General features: G+C 38.6%; 1 pseudogene; it reads right to left on the minus strand.

The window, feature by feature from the left end:
- Positions 1-6990: 6990 nt before the first annotated feature.
- LOC133208097 (cysteine protease ATG4C-like) lies at positions 6991-9225 on the minus strand (annotated as a pseudogene).
- Between the last annotated feature and the right edge of the window lie 1042 nt (positions 9226-10267).

Here is a 10267-nt window from a genome sequence, read left to right on the forward strand (position 1 = left end):
TACAGGCAGTTCCAATCCTGCTCTGCAGAAGTTCAGAAGGGTGAAAAGCATGTTTGTGTCTCCTGGCACAATGGAGACATTTGGACATATTTGACACTGGTACTAGTAAGACACAAAAGCAACCACAGGCTTTTCTATATAAAAACAAAACAAACCAAACCAAACCCCCCCCCCCCAAAAAAAAAAAAAAAATCCTGAAAACTTACCTGATAGTATGGAATAAAGGAAGTTGCTTAAAACCAAGACATCAGCATAGATGTGATGCATTGTGAATGCAGAAGACGATACTCAGATAACGTATTAAACCCCTTGACAGTCACACAAAAAGGCCATAATCTCACAGATCAGGAAAATATTCTAAAACAAAATATCTATCTACAATATGAAAAATACTTAATTGCTGGAAACTGTGCACAGGCCTGAAAGGTAAACTTGTGCTTTTAGGAAAAAAAAAAAAAAAAACAAAAGCCCAACCAAACAAAATACCAAAAAAACCCAGTGTTTTTCTGTCCTCTTGGGACTGTTTTCTTTGGACCCTTAGCATGATCTGGCATAAGTGATTTGAGCATTTGCCATGCCAAATTTGCAACTTTGATCTTCTAGTGAATGTGAGATTACAATTTCACTTCTGTTTTTTCCTATTACTGCTTTAATGTGCTTATAGCGAAGTCATTGATCCTCACAGATGTTTAAATTTTGACTAGACAGCTACCATAATAACATGTGATTTTTCTTCATATTCCACTACTTCAAACAATTACTTTGCCCTTTCTGGAAAAACATTTGAAAATGATGGAAAAGACCATGCATCTAATTTTCTTAATCCTATACAGAGGAAGCTGTTTCTTAGAGATTAGACTAACTTTCAAGGCTCATGCTTGTGACTTCTTTTCTTGCAACTCCCACTACAAAAACATTGTAGGAGAATAATGTGGAAAGTGCTTTTTTTAAGAACCCTCTACTATTTTCTATGATATTTCAAGAATCCTATTATTCAGCTTTGAAAGCTTGTTGTATAATGCAAAGCTAGAATCTACCAGTGCAAATACTACACCTAATTTTCCTATCACATTCACCTCTGTGAAGAATATCCATCCATCATAAATTGTAAGAGCTGAAACCAGATAACAGTGCTAATCCAATAAACATAAACAAATTGGTGGAGATACCCTATGTCAATGCAGATTTTCAGATTTAACAAATACACAGTGCACACAGGTAAACTAACTTGCGTTATGTTTCAGATGGCATTGTGTTTTATCACAACTCCAGGTTTTTTACAGCATATTACTATTCACCACTGGGAAGAGCTATTTAGCATCGGATTAGACATATCTGATTTTTGCATCCTGGTTCTAAGTGCTGTAAATAGCATATCATGCCACAAAACTAAAATTAATGCAATGCTACATAATTTTTTTATAAAAACCAATTCTCTCCATGAAGAAGAGGAGTATCAAAATATGAAGTCTTGGTTCCAGCAGTGAAACCATGTCTTGAATGGAGAGACCAATACCTACTTTTGCATTTCCTATTCAGCAGCTGATAGCTACAGCCTCTTATTATCTCCAAAATAACTGCAGGAGCTCATAGGAGTCTGCAAAGGCGGCTTTCAATCTCTAGTCCCCAGAGTATCGTCAGGGAATAGTTCTGGGCATCCACAGGCAGAAACTAAGAAAAAAACAACCTCTTGTTAAATTCATAGTAAAATCCAAAACCAATCAAAAATACAAAACATCATTGAAACCACTGATAACAATAACCACTGTCTTATTACCAGGCAGGTAAATTTTAGAAACCTAATAACTAAAAAGTATAATGGTAACCACTGTTTTAATGGGTTGTCCAAAGGTTCTGTTTGTTGGGGTTTTCTTTGATAGCAGAGGTGCTGGGTGCTTCCCTTCTTTGTCTGTTTTTCGTTAAAGAAATCCATGCTGTCCAGAAGAATCCTCCAAAGACTGAATATTGCAAACAGTTTCTGCTCCAAGTACTTCCAGCAACTGTTGGCATCTTTTAAGACTGTCTGGATAGAATTTATTAACATATATACCCAGAGCTTTATCCTCTATTGAAAGGCAATATAACACAAGTTCCCTGACAGATTAAAGCAAGCTGTACTATAAATTGTGCAGACTGAGCCCTCTTACATGGCTTATCCTAATCATAGCACTGCCATTTGCTTCTCATGACAGGATAAAAATAAAAGTCCTATAAAACTAAAATAAAATAGACAGTCTGCCATTCCTCCCTTAGAAAACATTTGTCAGAATCTCTTCAAAAATAATTGGGAAGAAAATGTGCTGAATTCTACAATCTATTGAATCATTTTTAAAGCTCGTCCAGGCATGTTAAAAGGCGGCATTCTTTATGATCATCTAGCTTCGGAGAGGATGTATTTTACATTGTCAAAAGCGTTTCACAGTTTGCTTTTTTTCACCCTTAAGCTTTTCCTGACTTTAAACTTAAATATTTATCCAATGAGTGAGAAACAGTGAAACATTTAGGTTCACTTACTGTTTCAGTCTTCAGCGATCTAAATCATGCTTTTCCTCATACTATTTTTCCTACAGCCTCATTATTCACATTTTTACCCCTCTCTGCAGTGTTTGCTTTTGAACTGTTGCTGCTTAAAGAAAGTAGTGCCAAAGTCTTATTTTGCAATATATGAAGGAACCAGATTATGGTATATTCTTCCACACTTTTCAAAGACAACTGTTCTTCTGGTGCTGTGAACTGAGGTTGACATCTTCAGCAAGGGCAATTATTTCCCTTCCAGGTAAGGAAATGGCCTCTGCAATTATGGGTGACCTTGCAAAAGATGAACTCTAGAAACTCAGTATTCACCTGTAAATATAAAGACTGACATCTGGGAGATGGTTGTGACATTCCAGTGAGGTAGGGAGACAGAAATATTTAAAACAAGGAATGCTTCCTAGAGATGGTATGGTAGAGAAAGAAACCAGTACCATAAACGCCTTGTTTTCTGCACAAATGGAGAAGGCGCAATGTTCTTTCTCAACTCTGACCACACAACAGGAGATGAGGAAAGTAGGTTGACCCATTTGACTTCAGGTCTGTGCAGCAAGGCCAGGGCACAGGGACATAATTCCTGGGCTGAACATCCTTTGTACTTCTCCCTAGTAATGTGAAATAAAGGTGTGGTAAAGGACAACAAGCATGAAATGTGAGCTATTGCCGCTGAAAACAACACACTGTGACATCTACCTTATGACTCATAGCAGCTCTTCAATAGCAGTTACTATGGTTTTGATACAGAAAGGACCAAATTAAATAGATTTGTTTTGCATACACAGGGACTTTTCAACTGCAAATAATAGCTTAGTACTTGAGAGCTCATGATCAGTTGCCATAATTCAAGATTGCAGGCTACTTCAACATAAATTTCTGTTTTCAGAGAGACTTAAGCTTTACGAGAAGCTTGGTAAGCATATGTGATTAGAAAGATGCAGTTTACTTAGCTACACAGAATTTAAAAAAAAAATAATAATGTACAGCAATTCAAACTGTTTCAGCCACATCTATGGCACTTCATTAAATTCTTTCCACTATCCCTATGTTCAAGTATCTCTACTGGCAAAGTTCCTTAGATGGGAATATTGTGACATTTACTTTTGCAGATGAGCCACACCTACTGGTCCAGAGAAACCAAGCAGAACAGTTGATGCAAATCAGGACCCAGTATAGTTAGAACACTGTAATTATACAAAATCAGCAAAATAATTGAAGCAGAGAGTAATAAAGCCAGCCTTAATCAAGCTTGGCCTCACTACAATTTGTCGTATCTAACTGGATGAATGTCTCAGTCAATTGCTATAGGCAAGTCAGGTAGTTTAAAATGTGTATCGGTTGTGAGATTAAAAAAGACTCTGCCTGATATGCAAAAAATATGCTGACATACAGTAGATTCAGATTATAAATACAGGGGCTCCTGTTAGGCATTAGAAATTGTGCATATTGGCAAAGCTGGGAAAACCATAGGCATGAACGATTAGTACTGGTATGTGCTTAGCATCTGCTATAGAGGACTGAATTTTGTTTTTGCCTTAGTTCATGACAAATTCAGGATTTTATCTTTTCTTTTTTAATACACTTGAAAACACTGAGTCTTTCAGCCACAACATTTGTCTTTTACATGACTACCAAAGCAGCAGAATTACAGCATCATAAAACTGGTCTACCACTCCACGTACTCCAGCTCCTCTGAGTGCCTAGCATCTGCTTTCTGGTTAGGGAGCCCATTCAGCTAAGCACAGATTACATTTTAATTTCTAATTCTTGGAGGAAGCATGCGCCTGAGACAGAAAAGATAAACAAAGCATATGCTTTTCTATTAAAAACAATTATAGTCAGTGTCCATCGTGGCTTATTACCATATAACAGATTTTTTATCTTAAGAATATGTGTTGCAAAGCATGTGTATGATTAGTCCTCTCAAGCTTGTCTCAGTAGATTTTCACTGAGGCAGAAAGAGCTAGATCTGCAAATGGATTTTAGTGCTGCGAATGCATCCTGAGACACCTGACACGCTGAGTGGAATCCAATCTCCTGGTGTAAGCATTTGAGCAGGAAAACCACTATATGCCTCAAAACGATTTCCACAAAACACACTTGGAAGCTCTCTCTGCTAACCAGCAGAATAAGAAGTTTTGGACAATCTAGTTGCCATGGCTGAGAGCACTTCTTTCAGTTTTCAATATAGAATGATTTCTGCACCCATACAGCTCTCTAGAAAAAAAATGAACAGAACAAGATGGGGGTTTGCATAGAAAAGAAATAGGGTGAATGGATAGGACAGGCCAAAGGTGCGCAAACAGTGCAGAGACAGAGACATCAGCTTCTCACAATAAAAAGTAAGTGTAATCAATGGCTTTGAATGTGCTACATCTTTGAAGAAGTATGTTTTCACATTGTGCATTACTCTTTAGCTGTAGAATGAACTGCTGCAGGCCAAAATACATTTGTAAATAATTACAAATTATAAATAATTGTAGGAAAGGTTAAAAAAAATCCCCAGAGTATGATTTCATTGGTGTCTGTTAACTGTGATAATTGGAATGTATTCATGGTTCTTTCTAAATCACAAGCTGAGGGGGAAGATTACTCCATATCCTTCCTGTTCCTGTTCCTTTGCCTAAACATCTGCTTGCTTTCAGCGGGGGGGTAGAGGTAGCCCACTTCTTAAACAAAACATTTCCACAGAGTTTAGGGGAAAGGAAGGAATGAGAACAGGGATGGAAAATCAAATAGGTTTGGGATACAGACAAAAGAAAATTAGGTTGCAGGTTACAAGTAAATAGGGATGTCAAGAAAACCATCTGTTGGTCACTGATCATAACAGTTTTCAGTTATGAGGACAGGCAAGTCTGGTAAAAAAAATAAAAGCCTTTCCAGGAATGATGGATCTCAGCATTAGGAAACAATATACAAATAGGAGATAAGTGATAAAAAAGAAGAGGTGAGGCTACAGAACTAAAAATGAGCTAGCTGGAGTTATATACAAACCAAAATCCTAAGTTGCTTAGACAGTCTAACAGTGAAAATAAAGTTCCTATATAACCACCAACTTAAAAAACCCAGCCAGGAGTTATACTGCTCCTTTTTCCCCCTGTCAGCTAGCATTTTACAGTACATATTCCCAATGCAGTTTCTATTTGTTCCATTCTCTCTTCCTCTGTGAGGATTCAACCCCAGATACCCCAATCTACCCTTTGACCGAGTCTATTTCAGAAGTTTCCACATCTATTTGGAATTAACATCTGTCCTTAGGTGCAATTGTCCAATGAGAAGTTTAACTTATGCTGCCTCACTTAGAACTAAGCTCAGAATAAAATATTGATTGTTCTCCAAACTTTATCCCAGCATCCTCAGTAGGGTTTAGAATTTTTCATAGAAATTACATTTCCTGCTACAACTTCTGCAATTTTCCAGTTGGGCTGCTGAGCAGAAAAAGCAGTATAACAAAGGAAGAAATTTCTGCAAATTCCTAGAAAAAAAATTAGGCTCAATTTCTTTAAGATTTGATTGGGTGACACGTCACCCCCAAACCTCTTAAGTGATCACAGAACTACACCTGGATGCAGCACCTAAAGAAAACATGAAAAACGATCTGTTCCCACAACTCTTGAGAAACAGAGAACCCAAATGTAAAAATCTTTTCCTGAGCCACAGAAGGCAGAGAAACTTCATTTACAATTACACACATACTCACCAGAGAATTTTCTTATTAAAAAAGATAACTGATCTACTAAAAAATGAGGAGTCTCTGACAAATGGAACTCTAAATTTAGTATCAATGGCTACGACGTGAAGATATCATGCTATTGGGAAGAATGTTTTCCTTCCTCCAAATTTAAGATTTATATAATTTCCCCCTTTATAATTTGGACTAAAACACAGGCCGCCTGACATTGCTTATGAATGAAAGAAAAAAAAGTCTAGATATGAGTCATTGGAATGCAATTTAAAAAATGGCTGAAATATCCACATATGTCCAATTTAAACTGGGAAACTTCATTAAGAAACAATACTGAATATTCCAATAAGCTACAAAATACTGTCAAATGTCTGTCAGTATGGAGAAGTCAAGCACGTCCATGTTAGAGAGTTCAAAGGATAACGTATATATTTACGTCAGCACTTTCTTATGGTGAAGGAACAGAAGGAGGTTTTTCTAAAATTATATCTTGGGATTGTATAATCATTAAATATCAAGTGTTAATATGTCATCCTACAAAGAATGAACATGAATTAGGCTGCATAGAATATTGTACAGTAGGTACTTAACAAAAGATATTTGAATGATAGTGAATTTACTTCACAAACTGACACTTAAATTTCTTGAAAATCAGGATGGGAAATTAGGCAGATTTAACTCTCTAACAGACTACATATGATTTTATTTTACAATTTTTAAATTATAAACATGTAGAAATGGAAGAACTCATTGAAACTAGTAAGAACACAGCAGTATCACCTAAAATAAAAAAATAAAGCAGAGGTACATTGAAGCCATTTGATATTTCCCTAAGTGAGTCAGAGAAATCAGCTGCAAATAACGTTTTTTAAGCATCAGGCACACTGTGCTAAATGCTAATGATTACACTTTAAGGGTTTAATGGCTTACTATATTTTTAATGTAAGAAATAGCCATTCTAATGGGAACATACCTACCCTTTACCAGGCAGCTAGTTCCCCAGTTAATGTTATAAAAAAAGATTCAGTGTTCCTGAGGGGGAACCACAGAGTTGTAAAGGTATCAGGGTTAATTGTCTGAATTATGGGGACACTTTTCTTCACGACTTAAGTTATTGAAATGGGATGCTTTGTTCAATGAACTTTAGATGCATACTTTCGTCTAAAAATGCAAGCTGATCTTAGGCTAGAAGAATAATTTTTAAGTTATCTCTGATCACAGAGTTTTATAAGAGAAAAAGCATGCAAGATTAAGTTTTGAATTCTTTATGAATTCTCCTCTGGAATGCAAAACTTCTAGGAGGCAAGAATGCTCTGAGTGGTAGGTTAGGCATTTCCCAGTTCTTGATGATTTTTCTCCTGTACTCTCAGTAGATTTCTTCATGGATTGGACTGGAAGCAAAGTCATAGTCTCTAGAATGACCCCTTACAAAAGTAAACAAAGGAATACTTCTTTTTAGATGAAGATGTCATCATCCTTGTTGCTTCTTCAGAAGCCTTCTCGAAGGCCTGCCAGTTCTACAATAAAAAAACTATTGTTCAGCTTGGATCCTTTTTTTTTGAATTACATCTTTCTGAGAGGAGGACAGTGGAAAGACTCAAGAAAAAAATCTTTAATGCTGACATCTACAAATGAGTGGCAGTAATGAAGAACCATGTAAATCAAACTGTCATCTTGAAATCCAGCAAAGTAATATGACTGTTTGGGTTTACCACCAATAATACTAACACAATACTCAAGGCTTAAAATTCCTTTTACAAACTTTAAGTAGTCTATGTTTGTTCTGCCTCCACCGAGTCTCATGGGAACCAATATAAATACAGCTTTTGTGTCTGCTTTTCCAGAATCCATGAAAGAACCCTGTCTGTCAATAACATCTGAACTGTAGACTGTACAGTCCTGAGCAACATAGATTGTTACCCCTTGTAGCTGAGACTCTCTTCCTTCTTCAACAGCTTTTCTGTGTGCAACAACTGCAGGCCCATACGAATTTCCAGCAATGTAATCACACTTCTGTCCATATTATGTTAGCCGATGTAACCCAAAAGCTGCCAGTGGAGAGTCACCAAACCAGAAAGTAGTTTTATATGGTAAACTGCATTTCTCATTATACTGTAATCACAGTTTCTCTTTAATGTTCCCTGATGATGACTTGACAGGATCTTGAATTCTCCTTCTGCTCTAAGATGATGCTGTCAGCTTTCTCCTGTGTGGGCTGTCCATCATTCAGAACCTGAATTGTCAACGTATCTGTCCAGATCTACGCTCTACCAAGAAAAGCATAAGACCTTGAGCCAGGAGCACCTGGCCAGTTGCCATTGTGCACCCCCAACCAAAATCTGTTGTTAATGCAGGACCCTTTATCTGAGGATAAAAGTCAGCTACCTTCTAGAAATAAAATCTTTTCAAAAATCAGTATTTTCTGAAATCTCTGCATCAATTTTATCAAAATTAGACCCATCTGTAAAGAGTTTGCCAGGTTTTCACAATTCTGAAGTGGTAAAATTTTCCCAGCAGAAAGACCTGCATGTTTCTACTTAAGTTTTTGTTTTCAACACACAACTGTATTTCATGTTGTGCCATGCAGACATAAACTTTGCTTGTATCTTTTCTATGTCATTTGCCCCTGTCTTCCCTATATTAAAATTATAGAGAAAAAGCCATCGCTGCCTTGGAAGATGTCCAGTTCTGCCCCGCCGGGTGAGCTCCATGGCGCAGCCGCCCAGGCAGCGGCCTCTAGCAGATTCTGCCGTGGGACAACCGTGCGGAACTACAGCTCCCGGCGGGCGCTGCCGCGGGGGAAAACCGGACCCGGCGGCGGGCCCGCGTGGGGGATGTCGGGAGTTGTAGTCCTGCAGGGCGGTAGGTTTCCGGCCGCCGCTTGTGAAGGAAAAAAGGCGTTCTGTGGGGCAGGCTGAAAAGAGCCCGCTTCCCCGGGCGGGACCGGTCGCGGTTGGAGGCAAGCTCCCGAGGAGAAAGCTCTCCTGGTGTCTCAAAGCGTCGTCCAACATGGTATTGAATACTTCCAGAAGTGGGGCAGCCACAGCTTCTCTAGGCAACCTGTGGCAGTGTCTCACCACCCTCATAGCGAAGAACTTTTCTCCAAATACGTTAGTTAAATCTCCTCTGTGTCAGTTTAAAGACATTTTTCTCTTTTAAAAATAGGAGTTATATTTCCCCTTTTCCAGTGAGCAGGAATTTCACTGGACAGCCAAGATTTATCAAATGTGAGGAATAATGGCTTGGCAGCTTCATCCACCAATTTCCTCAGGACTTGCAGCTGCATCTTGTCAGGTCCCATGGACTTGTGCACTTTCAGGTTTCACAGATGGTCTTGAACCTGATCTCCTACATCAGGCAGGTCTTTATACTTCCCATCCCTGCCTTTGCCTTCTGCGACCTGAGCACTGTGTCTGGAACTGTTGCCAGTGAAGACTGAGGTGAAAAAGTCATAATTACAGTGGTCTTTTCCAGGTTCCATGTAATCAGGTCTCCCGCTTCCTTCCAGAGAGTGCCCACATTTTCCTTTATCTTCATTTTATACGTGATGTACCTACAGAAGCTATTCTTGCTGCTGTTAGTGTCCTTGGCCAGATTTAATTCTGTCAGGGCTGCCCTTTGTTGGGAGTCTGTGGTAGACTCCAATACTCCTGACTCTGCCCGCGGCATGTGAGCTGCTCTAGTGGGTGCTGCCAGCTCCCAGTGAGTCTTGGTGGTACCCTGGGTTTCCCTGGTTCAGGAAAACCGCCTGTATGCTCTGTCAACCATGAGCTCCTGCACCGCTGTGGAACGCACCTTGTCTGGAGATGGTTGCTTCGTCAATTCAAAAGAAAACTGGGAAAAGCACAGCTGAATTCCTAAAGGCAACATGTGAGAAATTACTGCCTAGAAGAAAAAAAAAAATGCTTCCCTGAAAAAATACCAAGCCTACTCCAGAGAATATGCGTAGTATTCATCTGTAATCTTCAAAGAAATCTCTGACAGAAATCTCTGTTAGTTGCACAAAATTGGGAGATTTGGAGTTCCTTATTTAGACTCAGCTAATGCATTAAG

Source organism: Neopsephotus bourkii, unplaced genomic scaffold, assembly GCF_033783945.1.
Source record: "Neopsephotus bourkii isolate Nb327-2 ecotype Australia unplaced genomic scaffold, CSIRO-AGI_Nbou_v1 NB_234, whole genome shotgun sequence".
NCBI lineage: Eukaryota > Metazoa > Chordata > Aves > Psittaciformes > Psittacidae > Neopsephotus > Neopsephotus bourkii.